Below are 16933 nucleotides of genomic sequence, written 5' to 3' on the forward strand. Positions count from 1 at the left end.
CGGACACGACTGAAGTGACTTAGCAGCAGCAGCAGCAGCAATCTGCATATTAGGGCTTCCCTGGTGGCTCATATAGGTTAAATAAGAAGGATTACAATATACAGCCTTTCCCAATTTAGAACCAGTCTGTTGTTCCATGTCAGGTTCTGTTTGTTGCCTCTTGACCTGCATACAGATTTCTCAGGAGACAGGTAAGGTGGTCTGGTACTCCCATTTCTTAAAGAATTTTCCACAGTTTGTTGTAATCCACACAGTCAAAGGCTTTGGTGTAGTCAATAAAGCAGAAATAGATGTCTTTCTGGAACTCTCTTGCTTTTTTGATGATCCAGCAGATGTTGGCAATTTGATCTCTGAAATGTTGTTAATTTAGAACATCTGAAAGTTCTCGGTTCACATACTGTTGAAACTTAGCTTGGAGAATTTTGAGGATTACTTTGCTAGCATGTGAGATGAGTGCAGTTGTGCAATAATTTGAACATTCTCTGGCATTGCCTTTCTTGGGTTTGGAATGAAAACTGACCTTTTCTAGTCCTGTGACCACTGCTGAGTTTTCCTAATTAGCCAGCATATTGAGTGCAGCACTTTAACAGCATCATCTTTTAGGACTTGAAGTAGCTCAGCTGGAATTCCATCACCTCCACTAGCTTTGTTTGTAGTGAAGCTTCCTAAGGCTCACTTGACTTTGGCTCCAGATGCGTGATCACACCATCATGGTTATCTGGGTCATGAAGATCTTTTTTGTACAGTTCTTCTGTGTATTCTTACTACTTCTTTTTAATATCTTCTGCTTCTGTTAGGTCCATACCATTTCTGTCCTTTATTGTGCCCATCTTTGCATGAAATGTCCCCTTGGTATCTCTAATTTTCTTGAAGAGATCTCTAGTCTTTCCCATTCTATTGTTTTCCTCTATTTCTTTGTATTGATCACTTAGGAAGTCTTTCTTATCTCTCCTTGCTATTCTTTGGAACTCTGCATTCAAATGGGTTTATCTTTCCTTTTCTGCTTTGCCTTTCACTTCTCTTCTTTTCTCAGTCATTTGCAAGGCCTCCTCAGACAACCATTTTGACTTTTTGCATTTCTTTTTCTTGGGGTGTCCAGATTCTTGTAACTTCTGCTTCCCCTGGGACCAGGCTCAGCCCAGCAGGATTCAGGCAGCTGTCGCGAAGCCCTGATGGAGCAGCCCACTGAAGTCTGCTTCTGTGAGGGACTATGATCCTCCACACAGACCATAGCAGTGAGGTTGACTTTGTGGGAAAGACAGTGCGATCTAATGGAAAGGCAGCTAGAAACTGCTTTTGCAGGTTACTTTGCAAATGACTAAGGGTTGAAGAAATATCACAGAGCCATATCAAAGAACTGGGGTCCATTTCCCACTACTACTGCCATGCCTTGGTCCAAGGCCAAGGGACAGGGAGTAAAAGTGCCCGGTAGTAGTTATCCCTTATATCCCCTCATGGGCCTTCTCTTGTGGCCTAGCTGGTAAAGAATCCACCTGCAATACAGGAAACCTGGGTTCAATCCTTGGTTTGGGAAGAAACCTGGAGAAGGGAAAGGCTACCCACTCCAGTATTCTGGCCTGGAGAATTCCATGGACTGTATAGTCATAGAGTTGCAAAGAGTCCGACACGACCGAGCAACTTTCACTTTCACATCCCCTTACCTCTACCCCAGTGTCCATCCTGAGGGCTCCTGCCCAAGGCAAGAGAAGGATAAAGAAATGATGACTAACAGTATATAAAAGCTAGTGTTACAAAAGACAGGAAAAATTGTACCATGCATATCAGTGCCTCATTTCCTAAATGAAAGGGGGTTGTAACAGCAACTATTAAACAAGGACATACTCCCTTAATAAAGGTTAGTTCTTTAAATAAATGAACTTAGCTTTTTGAAAAAGTTAGTCTATTTTTATTTTGTCTATTAATAATTTGGTAGTAGATGGGCCCTGGTCCTCAATCCTGAGTTTCAGAGCTACTGTCGTGAGAACTAGACAGAATGAATGGTGAAGCATGCAGGATGGCCCAGTGGGAAAAGATGTGGGCAGCCGTCTGCATGGGCTGCTACAATGGCCCTCCTTTGCTCCTCGGTCTCCCTACATTTGCTCACTGCCCTGGGTTGAGTGGCACATCTGCCCTGTGCCTCAGCTGACCTCCTATCAAATGAAGGGGCTAGAATAGAGGATCTCTGAAGCCCTTTGTAGCTTTAAAATCTCTTGATTCCATGTTTATACTTATTGAAATCTGGGGTTTTCCCCTTTACTAAGTCACCTAGCTGACACTGAGTCACTCTCAACCCCTCTCAAGCTGAGTCATTTAGGGGGTAGACCTCACAGTCTGCTTTTCGCCCTCCATCTCAATAATATCCTATGTGCAGGCATTAAAAAAACAAAAAAATCCTTTCTTCCCATCCTGTTCATTTCTTCCTGTTACCATCCTAAGCACATTTGGACTTCTGCTATTTCCTGACCTGTCTTTCCTCCTCCAGTGCTTCCCACCTCAAAACCACCACCAACTTCATTCTTCCTATGACATTCATTTCATTTTGTCATTTCTGTATTCAGATATCTATGATGACTATCTAATGCTCATGGGGTAAGTCTCAGTTCCTGTCTTCAACTGCCCGAGGTAAATCTTTCATTCTAGCCTGATCAGTTTCCTTCTTGTCTCCATCAGACACTATACACAGTCCAATTCCAAGTCATCTGTGCTCATGTAATAACAGTGTCTGAACTTCTTCCCTCTTAGCTGTGAAGCTCTGACCCCATGTCCTCTGTGAGGCAGTTCTGTAGTACAGCCTGCCTGTGTGCAGCACTTTGACCTCTGTCTCACGCCACTGTCACCTGCTTCACCAGTGTATATCAGCCTGCAGTATCTCCAGCCCCACGGAAGCATGTTTTGCATTGTTTTCATATCTCCCCTCAGTATCTAATATTCAGTTCAGTCGCTCAGTCGTGTCTAACTCTTTGCAACCCCACGAACCGCAGCACACCAGGCTTCTCTGTCCATCACCAACTCCTGGAGTCTACCCAAACTCATGTCCAATGAGTTGGTGATGCCATCCAATCATCTCATCCTCTGTTGTCCCCTTCTTCTCCTGCCCCCAATCTTTTCCAGCATCAAGGTCTTTTCCAATAAGTCAGCTCTTCACATCAGGTGGCCCAAGTATTGGAGTTTCAGCTACAACAGCAGGCCTTCCAATGAACACCCAGGACTGATCTCCTTTAGGATGAACTGGTTGGATCTCCTTGCAGTCCAAGGGACTCTCAAGAATCTTCTCCAACACCACAGTTCAAAAGCATCGATTCTTTGGCACTCAGCTTTCTTTATAGTCCAACTCTCACATCCATTCATGACTACTGGAAAACCATAGCCTTGACTACCTCCTGTATAACGTAGATGCTTAATGTTTGTTTGTCACTTCCAAAACAAATAAAACATATGTTTCTCTCATTTTATCCTATCCCCATTTTCACTTTCTGTCCTATGGTCTCATTCCTCAGGAAACCTCTTGGTAACTTTTTAAGAAAATAGGTCTTAAACTTTTGTTTCAAGCAGACAGAATGCCAGGAATCACAGATTTCCTTACGTAAGCTCTCTTCTCTACCTGTGTGCAACTTGGACTTCTAGAACAAAGCTATCATCTATGTGACTTAACCACTAAGAGAAGTGGTTAAGCAACCCTGACAATTTAAAATAAAAAAGGAAGAAAGGGCAGTATTTGGTTTGCTTCACCTCTGCCCTCAAAAAGGAGGGCCTTGCATCTCCTCAAATCATACTCTGCAGGCTGTCTCTCACAGGCTTAGCTCTTAGTGGCTTTTTTAAGAGGCCATTTTCAAGTTGGAGAAGGTTTAAGAACCATAAGAATGAAAATAACAGCAAAAATGTAGGTACAAAGCTTAGACATGATACTAAATTGTAAGAGAGAGAAGTTCCCAGTGAATGCAAATGCAGTAGATAAAGAAAGCAAATTCAACAACCAGAAAAATTACTCTCCCCTTTTTTCAGTGTCAGGCAAATAGCATCACTGTTAAAGTAGGTTTTCTTTCCCAATTAGACGAGCCTGCACTCAGGTAACCCAGGGACCAAAGCAACAGACAAATCAGGACTCAAGTTTGTCATGTACTAATTAAAGAAAGCATCCCTGGCCTGAGACAAGTGTGAAAGGGTGGGGGCCTATTTGCAGCTGTGAAATCACAGGACAATCAGAATTGCCAGCTGGGGCTGCGGTGGGGGATACCATTCCTCTTTTATGATATGTGCCTAAGGAATTATAAGAAAGAGCCAGTTTGAATCACCTAATTGCCAGAATTTAGAACCTAATAGCTGTAATTATATTTCTTATATAGTTTATTTGAAGTATGGATAATGTGACAAATAACCTACAGTTATATGGTAATTTAGAAACAGCTTGCCAAGGATAATGTTCATAACCCCAAATCAACCTTGCAATTTTATTTAAATAATCAAGGGAATTTGAGTCTTCCCAGGTGACACAGTGGTAAAGAATCTGCCTGCAATGCGGGAGACACTTTTTCACATGGGTTCAATCCCTGAGTCAGAAAGATCCCCTGGAGAGAGAAATGGCAACCCACTCCAGTACTCTTGCCTGGGAAATCCCATGGACAGAGGAGCCTGGTGGGCTATGGTCCATGGGGTCCCAAGAGTTGGACGCCACTGGGCAGCTAAACCACTACCACTGAGGGAATTTGAACCAAGGCAGCTTGGAATTTTGCAAAAAGTAGAAGACCTAGGTGCTGAAGTTGAAGCTGAAGCTCCAATACTTTGGCTACCTGATGCTGAGAAAAATTGAGGGCATGAGGAAAAGGGGACAACAGAGGACGAGATGGTTTGATGGCACCACTGACTTGATGGACATGAATTTGAGCAAGCTCTGGGAGATGGTGAAGGACAGGGAAGCCTGGTGTGTTGCAGTCCATGGGGTCGCAAGGAGTCAGACACGACTGAGCAACTGAACAACAAGGACCCAGGTATTGTTCCTGTATACCACAAACTTGGTATAGGACACTGTTGATATTATCAATCATCTGCATTTCAGTGTTTCACAATTTTAGTTATTATAATTAGACCTATTAGTACAGTTACTAGCATACAGACCATAGGGTAACAAAGAGTTGGACATGACTGAAGTGACTTAGCATGCCCTAGCGTACAGAATATATGTCTACTGATCAAATAAAGGAACAAATGAATAATCCTATTTCCCAAAAGATTTTTGAGTTCCTCTAAGGTGTTGCATTTATATTTCAGGTAGCTACCACTAGATAGACTAGTTTGTGCATGAGCAGATAAGCAGGTAGCCTTCTCGCAGGTGGGGGTAATAATGACATTGTCTTATATCAATGGTCTACAAATAAATATGTGTAACTTTGTTAAGCTGACAGCACATCTTGAGGGTGATATTTAATTTATGTGTATAAACACTGCCTTATTCAAAGAAACTTGATATAGGTTAGATATAAGGGAGAAACCAATTTTAAGTTACCCCATAAACAGGCTCTCTATTCAGTGTTCCTTATTACCTTATTACCAAATTCAGACTTAAATTGAAGAAAATAGGGAAAACCAGTAGACCATTCAGGTATGACCTAAATCAAATCCCTTATGATTATACAGTGGAAGTGAGAAATAGATTTAAGGGCCTAGATCTGATAGATAGAGTGCCTGATGAACTATGGAATGAGGTTCGTGACATTGTACAGGAGACAGGGATCAAGACCATCCCCATGGAAAAGAAATGCAAAAAAGCAAAGTGGCTGTCTGGGGAGGCCTTACTAATAGCTGTGAAAAGAAGAGAAGCTAAAAGCAAAGAAGAAAAGGAAAGATATAAGCATCTGAATGCAGAGTTCCGAAGAATAGCAAGAAGAGATAAGAAAGCCTTCCTCAGCGATCAATGCAAAGAAATAGAGGAAAACAACAGGATGGGAAAGACTAGAGATCTCTTCAAGAAAATTAGAGATACCAAGGGAATATTTCATGCAAAGATGGGCTCGATAAAGGACAGAAATGGTATGGACCTAACAGAAGCAGAAGATACTAAGAAGAGGTGGCAAGAATACACAGAAGAACTGTACAAAAAAGATCTTCATGACCCAGATAATCACGATGGTGTGATCACTGACCTAGAGCCAGACATCCTGGAATGTGAAGTCAAGTGGGCCTTAGAAAGCATCACTACGAACAAAGCTAGTGGAGGTGATGGAATTCCAGTGGAGCTATTTCAAATCCTAAAAGATGATGCTGTGAAAGTGCTGCACTCAATATGCCAGCAAATTTGGAAAACTCAGCAGTGGCCACAGGACTGGAAAAGGTCAGTTTTCATTCCAATCCCAAAGAAAGGCAATGCCAAAGAATGCTCAAACTACCACACAGTTGCACTCATCTCACATGCTAGTAAAGTAATGCTCAAAATTCTCCAAGCAAGGCTTCGGCAATACATAAACCGTGAACTTCCTGATGTTCAAGCTGGTTTTAGAAAAGGCAGAGGAACCAGAGATCAAATTGCCAACATCTGCTGGATCATGGAAAAAGCAAGAGAGTTCCAAAAAAACATCTATTTCTGCTTTACTGACTATGACAAAGCCTTTGACTGTATAGATCACAACAAACTGTGGAAAATTCTGAAAGAGATGGGAATACCAGACCACCTGACCTGCCTCTTGAGAAACCTGTATGCAGGTCAGGAAGCAACAGTTAGAACTGGACATGGAACAGACTGGTTCCAAATAGGTAAAGGAGTATGTCAAGGCTGTATATTGTCACCCTGCTTGTTTAACTTATATGCAGAGTACATCATGAGAAACGCTGGACTGGAAGAAGCACAAGCTGGAATCAAGATTGCCGGGAGAAATATCAATAACCTCAGATATGCAGATGACACCACCCTACGGCAGAAAGTGAAGAGGAACTAAAAAGCCTCTTGATGAAAGTGAAAGAGGAGAGTGAAAAAGTTGGCTTAAAGCTCAACATTCAGAAAATGAAGATCATGGCATCCGGTCCCATCACTACATGGGAAATAGATGGGGAAACAGTGGAAACAGTATCAGACTTTATTGTTTTGGGCTCCAAAATCACTGCAGATGGTGACTGCAGCCATGAAATTAAAAGACTCTTACTCCTTGGAAGGAAAGTTATGACCAACCTAGATAGCATATTCAAAAGCAGAGACATTACTTTGCCAACGAAGGTCCATCTAGTCAAGGCTATGGTTTTTGCAGTAGTCATGTATGGATGTGAGAGTTGGACTGTGAAGAAGGCTGAGTGCCAAAGAATTGATGCTTTTGAAGTGTGGTGTTGGAGAAGACTCTTGAGAATCCCTTGGACTGCAAGGAGATCCAACCAGTCCATTCTGAAGGAGATCAGCCCTGGGATTTTTTTGGAAGGAATGATACTAAAGCTGAAACTCCAGTACTTTGGGTACCTCATGCGAAGAGTTGACTCTTTGGAAAAGACTCTGATGCTGGGAGGGATTGGGGGCAGGAGGAGAAGGGGACAACAGAGGATGAGATGGCTGGATGGCATCACTGACTCGATGGACGTGAGTCTGAATGAACTCCGGGAGTTGGTGATGGACAGGGAGGCCTGGCGTGCTGCGATTCATGGGGTCGCAAAGAGTTGGACATGATTGAGCGACTGAACTGAACTGATTCTGTGTTCAGGCCTACTATGCCCTCTTTTCAATTTTAATGGTAGAAAAATAAAATGCCTACAGTCAAAGGGCATGCTAGTAACAGGAAATGGGCTCAGAGGGAGTTGTTGGAATCAGACAAGCATATTGTTACTAAGTTGTTACTTAGCTGTAGACAATAGTTGTTGCAACCTGAAAATGAAGGAAACAGGCTTACCACATCTTCTGATTATTTTTTTTAAAGCTCCTGGCAGCCTAAGTAGGTTTTCAAGGTAGCACAGTGGTAAAGAGTCTACCTGCAGTACAGGATATATGGGTTTGATCCCTGGGTCAGGAAGATCCCCTGGAGGAGGAAATAGCAACCCACTCCAGTATTCTTGCCTGGAAAATTCCAGGGAGGAGTCTAGTGGACACTCAGAGTCGGACACTCCTGAGCACCCATGAACCCAGGGCAATCTAGATAATTGTGTTTAAGTCACATAGTGTTGTTTTCATGTTTTTGAAAACCTGTGTGGGGGAAAAAATCAATAACCACAAAAAAGCCTCCATCTTCAGCAACTTTTATTTTAGTGACTCATTCCAAGGATGATAAAAGAGAACATCCTTGTTCTGAGTGTAGCCTAATTTACAGTCCATTTGAACTTCACTGTCCTTTGGAGCTAGTTTTCCTGTACTCAAATGCTGACTTAATTGTCTATTAGTTGTTAATTCTTGGGTAAGTGCAGTAGATGGAATGTCTGTTGTTCTTACCCAAATTCATATCCTGAAACCCAATCCCCAAGGTGATGGTATTAGGTGGTAGGGCCTGTAAGATGTGATTAAGTCATGGGGGCAGAGCTCCCATAAATAAAATTAGTGTTCTTACAAAATAGTCCCTACAGCAGTCTTTGTGCTCCTTCCACCAAGTGAGGGTACAGTGAAGGGCTCTTACCAGGCACTGAATCTGCTGGTGCCATGGTCTTGCACTTTCCAGTCTCCACAACTGGAAGAAATAAATGCCTGTTATTTGTAAGTCACTTTAATCTCTGATATTTTGTTATAGCTGTCCCAAAGGGATAAGAGAGTAAGTTACTTAACCTCTCTGCATGTGGCATACAGACCCCCAAATGGCCCTCAATGACTCATGTCTCCTTGTATGTATGGACACTTACATAATCTTCTTATGAGTGTGGGGAGGAGCTGTGACTTGTTTGTAACCAATGGAATATGTCAAAGGAGTTGGGGTATCATTTCCACAATTCGGCTACAAATACTGTGACTTTTATCTTCTTGCCAGACTATTTCCCTTGCTTGCTTTGATGAAGTAATTCACCTGGTTGGGAAGGCCTACATGGCAGGGATCTGAGGGTGTCCACAGGACAACAGCCAGCTAAGAACTAAGGCCCTCAATTCAACGTCCCAGAGGAAGTGACTCTTGCCAATAGCTATATACATGAGATCAGAAATAGATCTTTCCCAGTCAAGACTTCAGATGAGACCTGAACCTTAGCCAACACTCTGATTGCAGCCAAATGAGAGACCCTGAAGCAGAGGCACCAGTTAAGTTATGCACTGACCCATAGAAAATGTGACATAAGTATCTGTTGTTTTAAACCACTAACTTTGTGGTCAATTGTTGTGTACCAGTAGATAACTAACATACTATACCTTATTTTCCCCATCTTTAAGGTGGAAAAGATAATAGCACAGCCCACACCTATGCCTAACATAGGCTAATGTGAGATTTAAATGAGTTCATCCACATAAAGTGCTTAGAACAATGCCTGGCACATATGAGCACTCAGTAATGTTGGGCATCTTATACTCAGGCAGATTCTAGAAGTGAAGTCAGGCATCTTAGCCAGGAAGATGTAGTAGTAGAAGCTGGAAGAGCTATTTCTGTGCTGCTTCAAGCCAAGTTGTGATATTGTGTTGAGTAGAGGAAAATTTGTTCCCACTTGTGTACAACCATGGAGAAACTGCTGAAGAGCCTGACAGAATGACAGGGGTACCTATGGAAACCAGGGGTAAGAGTATGTCCTCACGGAAGGCACTGGGCCTTGAAGAAGAGCCAGTGCAGAAGATCATTAGTGGGTTTATTCTTGAGCACATGTGTCGAATCCCTGGGAAAACCCAAAAACAACTGAGCCAGCCTGTGAGATGAGCCTGTGAAAGGCGGTGAGTCCTACCATCAAGATTTATAACTTAATGCTTCTATTAAGCCTTGGAGTACCGATCTACTAAGCCCAAATTACCTAGAGTCAAGGTTTATTGTCTGTTTTGCTTATTTCCCCAGAACACAGGGGATTATGATATAGATGATGTTAAACAAATGTTTTTGAAAAGACATCTGTGTTGCCCCAGTAGTAGTAAATTATTATTATTTTGTACTTTGAGATGGCAGCAAGTTTTCACAGACTTTTCTCTTGCAAGACCTTACACGTTGAGAATAAAAGAAAGAGAGTGCATAATAACATTAGGCTAGCCCTTCACCTGCCCACAGTTACCTTGGCATATTTATAGGAGCAGAGGCAAGCTGATCTTCAGGATCAATGGATTATTTCCCACTCCAGTGAAATATCTGAAGTGACAAGCCTGGTTAGTTTGTCTTGCTTAGACAGAGCGTTTTCTGAATAAATAAATTAACTAGCATTACTTTCATGTCTCTTTTGGGCTTCCCAGGTGACACTAGTGGTAAAGAACCCTCCCGCCAAAGCAGGAGGCACAAGAGATGGTGGGTTTGATCCCTGGATCGGGAAGATCCCCTGGAGGACGGCACAGCAACCCACTGCAGTATTCTTGCCTGGAGAATCCCGTGGACAGAAAAACCTGGTGGGCTACAGTCCATAGGGTTGTAAAGAGTCAGACACGACCAAAGAAACTTAGCATGCCTACACACACACTTTCATTTCTCTCTAGGTAGACAAACGGTTCAGTATGTGTTCAGAATTTAGAAGATGGGCCTGGAGGGAAAATATAGATGATGGGGCTGGAAGAAAGAAGTTTGTTTGTTTGTGTTTTTTTGGCTGGCCATGCAGCATGTGGGATCCTATTTCCCCAACCAGGGGTGGAACCCAACCCCCCTGCAGTGGAAGCACAAAGTCTTAACCACTGGACCACTAGGGAGGTCCAATAAGCCTTAGCTGATACTAGCGATCATTCTAGCAGGTCCGCAGGAATGTAGGAAAGGCTTGTAATAGGAAAGGGTCTGTCACATCAGTACTGAAAGCCAAAATGAGAACTTAGGGGCATTTTCCCAGTAAAAGAAAAATTAGGTGTCTTTCAGAGTGTAGATTAGAGTGGGCCTTTCTAATTCTCTCCTCCAGAATTCAGAGGATTCAAGAGTGAGAGCTTTCTCCGTTCTTTACTAAGCTGAAGCTACTGTCTGGGGAATGGCCTCCTGGTTTCTCTCTGGACCGACTTTCCTTTGAAGAAAACAAGATTCTAGCAGAGAATGTGTCTTGTCTTCTTCAAGGTCGGGAAATCTGAGGTCTACACAGCTATGTGAAAGACAAGTCCTCTGGGTGGGACACCAGTTTATCAATGCGTTTCTTTGATGACTATGAGGTCTTCTAGGATCACCTATTAAAAGACAGATAACCGTTGACTAGGCAGTACTTTATTTAGAAGGATTATGGACAATTGAAAGTCTGAAGAAGATCTGAAATGTGGGGCTCAGGATGGTGAGAAGATTAAAAGGAGAAATGGAAGCTTCCAAATTTAGCTCTGGAAGTTTATATCCATATCCTTTTTGTTTCACCTATGGACTCTGGAGAGAGTCTCAGTGATCCCAGGTCTAGGTCTGCATCTGTTTGTTTGTTTTCATACAATCTGCACAGTGATGGTGGTTTAGTTGCTAAGTCATGTCCTAAGCTTGCAACCCCCTGAACTGTAGCTCACCAGGCTCCTCTGTCCCTGAGATTTCTCAGGCAAGAATACTGGAGTAGGTTGCCATTTTCTTCTCCAGGGGATCTTCCCAACCTAAGGGTTGGACCCAGGTCTCCTGCATTGGCAGGCAGATTCTTTACAGTTTGAGCCACCTGGGAAGCCCCAATTTGTACACTAAGGTGTAGTATAATCAGAATTGCAAAGGGTTACAATTCTGACATCCTCTTCTTCAATTTTCCTTGATAGTGCTGGGCAAGTTTTGATCCATGTAGAAATTTTACCAAGTTTTTGGACACAAAGGAAGGCCAACGTGCATTCTCCTTAATATCCTTTTCGTGGAAATCCTGGAACTAACTTCACTGTCATTTTATGTTACCCAAGGCATTACGGATTTTCATATCATCCATATTTGTGAGTAGAAGGGACAGCAAAATCAATTTGTGATCCAGGATTTGAGTCGAGGACCTGAGTACCATACACTGTGATTTAATTAACAAGATATTGAAAACAAACACATATAAAAAAATTAAATTAACTGTAAATGGACTTGCAGTTTACTTATCAGAAGCTTAATTTCATTTCCAACCAGAAATGGAGAAGTCTAGAGCGAGCCCACTTAGGTCATTCATTAAAGCCTATGTCACCACAATTCAAATGCCTCGTCATCTTTTTTGGGGGCCTAATCTGTGTCCAGAGTTAAAGCAGCCAGCCACACCCTGATTCTGCTCACTCACTGCTCAGCATATTTTATGCAGAGAAACATTATAAACAACATTATCTCTTCCCTTCCTAGTGAGGTCACACAATAATGTTCCTTGACATTATAGAAGTAGAACTGACTGATGCCTCAGCACTAGAATAACTTTCAATTGCTTCCCACATTTGGTTAAATGCTTTTCATGTTTGTTAAAGAACATATGCATTTGTAAAATAGAGGAAAGCAGACTTTGGAAAGAAGAGAAAAATACAGTTGACTGTTGAACAACATGGGTTTAAATTGCATGGATCCACTGGTGTGCAGGTTTTTCTTTCAACAAATGCAGTAGTATGGGGTCGGTTGGTTTAATCTAGAGCAGATGGAGAGCTACCAGATATGGCATGCTGACTCTAGAATTTGAGCATCCTCGAATTTTCAGTATCCACAGAGAGTCCTGGAACCAACGCCCCACCGATACCAAGGGACTACTCGAGTACTTTTCAGGACTGGCCTTGATGCAAAGTACATCAAAGTAAATGCACCTAATCTAACTGTTGTACAAACTTATGGTTTACGAGGCCCCTGACTTGGGATGATATAAACGGCAACATTAAAGCACCCTTGAGTTTGACCTAGATGCCTGAAAAGATAAGGACCTCAGGATCAGGAATTGGAGGGGGTGGATTGTAAAAAAAAATTGACTGAGGCGGGAAGTGGTAAAGAAGTCCTCTTTATTCCCTATGGGTCCCTGTGCATGCTCCATCCAGTATTCTTGCTTAAAGAATTCCATGGACAGAGGAGCCTGGCGGGCTACAGTCCATAGGGTCGCAAAGAGTCAGCCACAATTGAGCAACTGAGCAACTGAGCACAATTTTAAGTGGAGGGTCCCTTACATTTGTATAATACATTATAGTATAATAAATTATTTCAAGCTATTTATATAACCAATTATTGTAACTTCACTATCGATCTCATGAGTTAGTCAAACTATCCCTACTTAGCACTTGAGGAAAGAGGGGCAAGCAGCGTGCAAGTGAGTTTGACCTCCAGGTCTCACAACACAGAACCACAGAACAGAAAGCAGAGCGGGGGTCTGCTGGTTTTGTATTTTCCTTTTTTCAGGAATAAGATGAGCAAATAAGTTGGACCTTAGAGATGATTAACCCATCATTTTATAAATAAAGACACTAAATGCAGACACTGAATACTTGTACAAGGTCATGGTGTTAACTGCAGAATCAGAACAGCTGAAACTCAGCAAACTAATTGTCTGACAAACTTAAAAAAAATTTATTGGAGTATTGTTGATTTACAATGTCTTGTTAGTTTCAGGTATACAGCAAAGTGAGCCAGTTATGCATCTACATATACCTGCTCTTTTTAGATTTTTTTTCCCATATAGGCCATTAGAGCTCTATGCTATATCAGATCAGATCAGATCAGTCGCTCAGTCGTGTCCAACTCTTTGCGACCCCATGAATCGCAGCATGCCAGGCCTCCCTGTCCATCACCAACTCCCAGAGTTCACTCAGACTCACGTCCATGGAGTCAGTGATGCCATCCAGCCATCTCATCCTCTGTCGTCCCCTTCTCCTCTTGCCCCCAATCCCTCCCAGCATCAGAGTCTTTTCCAATGAGTCAGCTCTTTGCATGAGGTGGCCAAAGTACTGGAGTTTCAGCTTTAGTATCATTCCTTCCAAAGAAATCCCAGGGCTGATCTCCTTCAGAATGGGTTGGTTGGATCTCCTTGTAGTCCAAGGGACTCTCAAGAGTCTTCTCCAACACCACAGTTCAAAAGCATTAATTCTTTGGCGCTCTTCACAGTCCAACTCTCACATCCATACATGACCACAGGAAAAACTATAGCCTTGACTAGACAGACCTTTGTTGGCAAAGTAATGTCTCTGCTTTTGAATATGCTATCTAGGTTGGTCATAACTTTCCTTCCAAGGAGTAAGCGTCTTTTAATTTCATGGCTGCAATCACCATCTGCAGTGATTTTGGAGCCCAGAAAAATAAAGTCTGACACTGTTTCCACTGTTTCCCCATCTATTTCCCTTGAAGTGATGGGACCTATGCTATATAGAGCTTATTAATTATCTATTCTATATATTGCAGTGTGTATATGTCAAGCCCAATCTCCCAATTTATCCTTCCTCCCTTTCCCCTCTGGTAACCATGTTTGTTTTCTCCATCTGTGACTCTGTTTCTGTTTTGTAAACAAGTTCACCTGTACCACTTTGAGGCCGCACTTAAAAAGAGCAACATACTGATGCCTTCTTTTTCAGAGTGTTTATAAGGGTTTCTTTCTGTAGTTGTACACCTCACAACCAGCAATTCCTACTGAGGCCACCGGTATGCTCTATCTAGGTATAGCCACTACACATTATATACTGCAGAGGCTAAGGAAAGATTGAGCTTCTTTACTTGTAAGTGATATTATTCCTTCTCAGGGTGCCAATGAAATTATCATTTATAGTGTTATTTCTGCATACATGGAGAGAAGAAGAAAAGGAATTATCTATTTGGGAAGCTTTGGTGGTGAGAAGATTAGGAACTAGGTCCTGAATCCATTCTATAGGCATTAAGGATTTGTGGGTTAATGACCAGGGAATTCAGTGGAACAAGAAAGATACCTATGATTGTGGGGATCAGTAGCTCCTGAAGGGAAACAAACCACTTTCTTCATATTTTTTTTTTCAGTGATGCCCAGATTGAAGTCAGTTATCGTATATGAAACGAGTCACCAGTCCAGGTTCGATGCATGATACTGGATGCCTGGGGCTGGTGCACTGGGACGACCCAGAGGGATGGTATGGGGAGGGAGGAGGGAGGAGGGTTCAGGATGGGGAACACATGTATACCTGTGGTGGATTCATTTCGATATATGGCAAAACCAATACAATATGGTTAAGTTAAAAAAAAAAAAGATAGTTTAGTTTCTAATTTTAGACTAAAAGACACCTCAAAAAGTCATCTATATCATAATAGTGTTTTGTTATATTTATGATTTAGAGAACCATAGATTTAAGTATCTCATTTCATTCATAATTCCATTTAAATAAAGTATTTCATAAAATGTTCTACTATAAACCACATAGGAAAAAAAATACTATGTTTTAATACAAGAAAAATATCATGTTTGGAAATGAGGCATTTAAACTTAAAAAAATAACCCACATATCTCATAGAAGTCTGACAGTCCAAACTGCTTACTGATAGTTTCTGCAATTTGATTTGCAGACTGCAAATCAAATCTGCAAACTGATTAATATTAGTTAAATATTTGATTAATATTTACTGCAACTTTAGATTCAGAATGAGCTGCTGAAGGGGCAAAAACTAAGGAATTTACTGTCATTCAGAAGTGCAGGAGACAGGCGAGAACAGCAAGGCAGCTCGAGTCAGTACCTGAAATACAACCACTTCAAAAATGCCTGGTCACGGGGAAAGGCAGGGCCGGGCCAAGCCTTCTGTCCCGTGAGCTCCGAGAGGCCCTGCTCGGCTCTGACCTCCCCCAACCTGTTTACCTCTGGCTGCATGACCCGGACACCCATGCCAAGTTCTTGCTGGCCTGGCTGCTGCTGGCTGCTTCCTGCTCTGGCCTGAGCCAGGCTGGCCTCGGTCCACGGGTTTGATGGTGTTCCTCTGCCTGTGGCCGTGACTCTCCTACTTTGACTCTTGTCCTCTGTGACTTCATTAGGAATGAAGAACAGAGGCGTACTGAAGACTTGAAGACTATATACAACGGGAGGACTTTTTAAAAACAGAAGTGACTCCATCATAAGAGGACCTCCTCCAACTATTGAGTACTCTGTAATAAGACCCTATATATCTGTCTGTTATCTTCCCCTATGAATACATTTGCATTTTCCAGAGTCTGAAGCAGGGTTCCATGAAGTAAAATTTGTACCATTGGTATGAAAAGTGAAAGTGAAAGTTGCTCAGTTGTATCCGACTCTTTGCGACTGTCCATGGAATTTTCTACGCCAGAACACCAGAGTGGGTAGCCTTTCCTGTCTCTTATAGTCATTCTAACTAGAAGAGAAAGCACTCTAAAACCAGAAAGCAGAGAACATTTCTAAGAACAGACAGCAACAATGAGAGAAATATACAGAGGCCTATGGTTTGTACTGAACACTAAAATATTTTAGGTTAATGTGAGACTATGAGGCAAATCTGTGATAATAATGTCTCAGAGGCTCAGGACTTCATACCTTAGGATCAAACTACAACTAGCTTAAGGTGGAGTAAGTGTCTGGAAATAAGAACTGATGCCAGGCATGATGGATTTCCAGTGAAGATTGGTACCATCTGGGAATTTAAAAAGCAACTCACACTTTAAATTTCCATATTTGCCTTGACTTCCCTGGCAGAGATTTATATATATATATATATATATATTTTAATTTATAGAGTAAAGAGTTCTATTTTTTTAATTATTGTCAATTCTTTTAAAAGTGTCACTCGATATCTCATATAAGTGGAATTGTGTACTTGCCCTGGAACTGGCTCATTTCACTTAACATAATGTCCTCTGGGTTCATCCATGTTGCTGCACAGGGCAATAATTCCTTCTTTTTAAAGCTGAAAAATATCCCATTGTATGTATCTACCACATTTTTTAATCTAATCACCTGACAATGGACATTAGGTTGTTTCCAGATCTTGGCTATTATGAATAATGTAATAATGAACATGGGAATGTTGATATCTCTTTAATATCC

At 41.9% G+C, this 16933-nt stretch overlaps 1 long non-coding RNA gene across 2 annotated transcripts; it reads left to right on the forward strand.

Annotated features, from left to right (window-relative positions):
- Positions 1 to 107: 107 nt before the first annotated feature.
- Positions 108 to 16125, forward strand: LOC129620111 (uncharacterized). 2 transcript variants are annotated; one of them, XR_008698385.1, is made up of 3 exons: positions 108 to 191; positions 14910 to 14961; positions 15910 to 16125. It is a non-coding gene; the product is annotated as an uncharacterized LOC129620111 (long non-coding RNA). The 2 variants fall into 2 exon arrangements; XR_008698384.1 differs by lacking the exon at positions 108 to 191 and adding an exon at positions 10326 to 10453.
- Positions 16126 to 16933: the final 808 nt, after the last annotated feature.

The sequence above is a fragment of the Bubalus kerabau genome, chromosome 9 (genome assembly GCF_029407905.1).
Source record: "Bubalus kerabau isolate K-KA32 ecotype Philippines breed swamp buffalo chromosome 9, PCC_UOA_SB_1v2, whole genome shotgun sequence".
NCBI classification, from domain to species: Eukaryota; Metazoa; Chordata; class Mammalia; order Artiodactyla; family Bovidae; genus Bubalus; species Bubalus kerabau.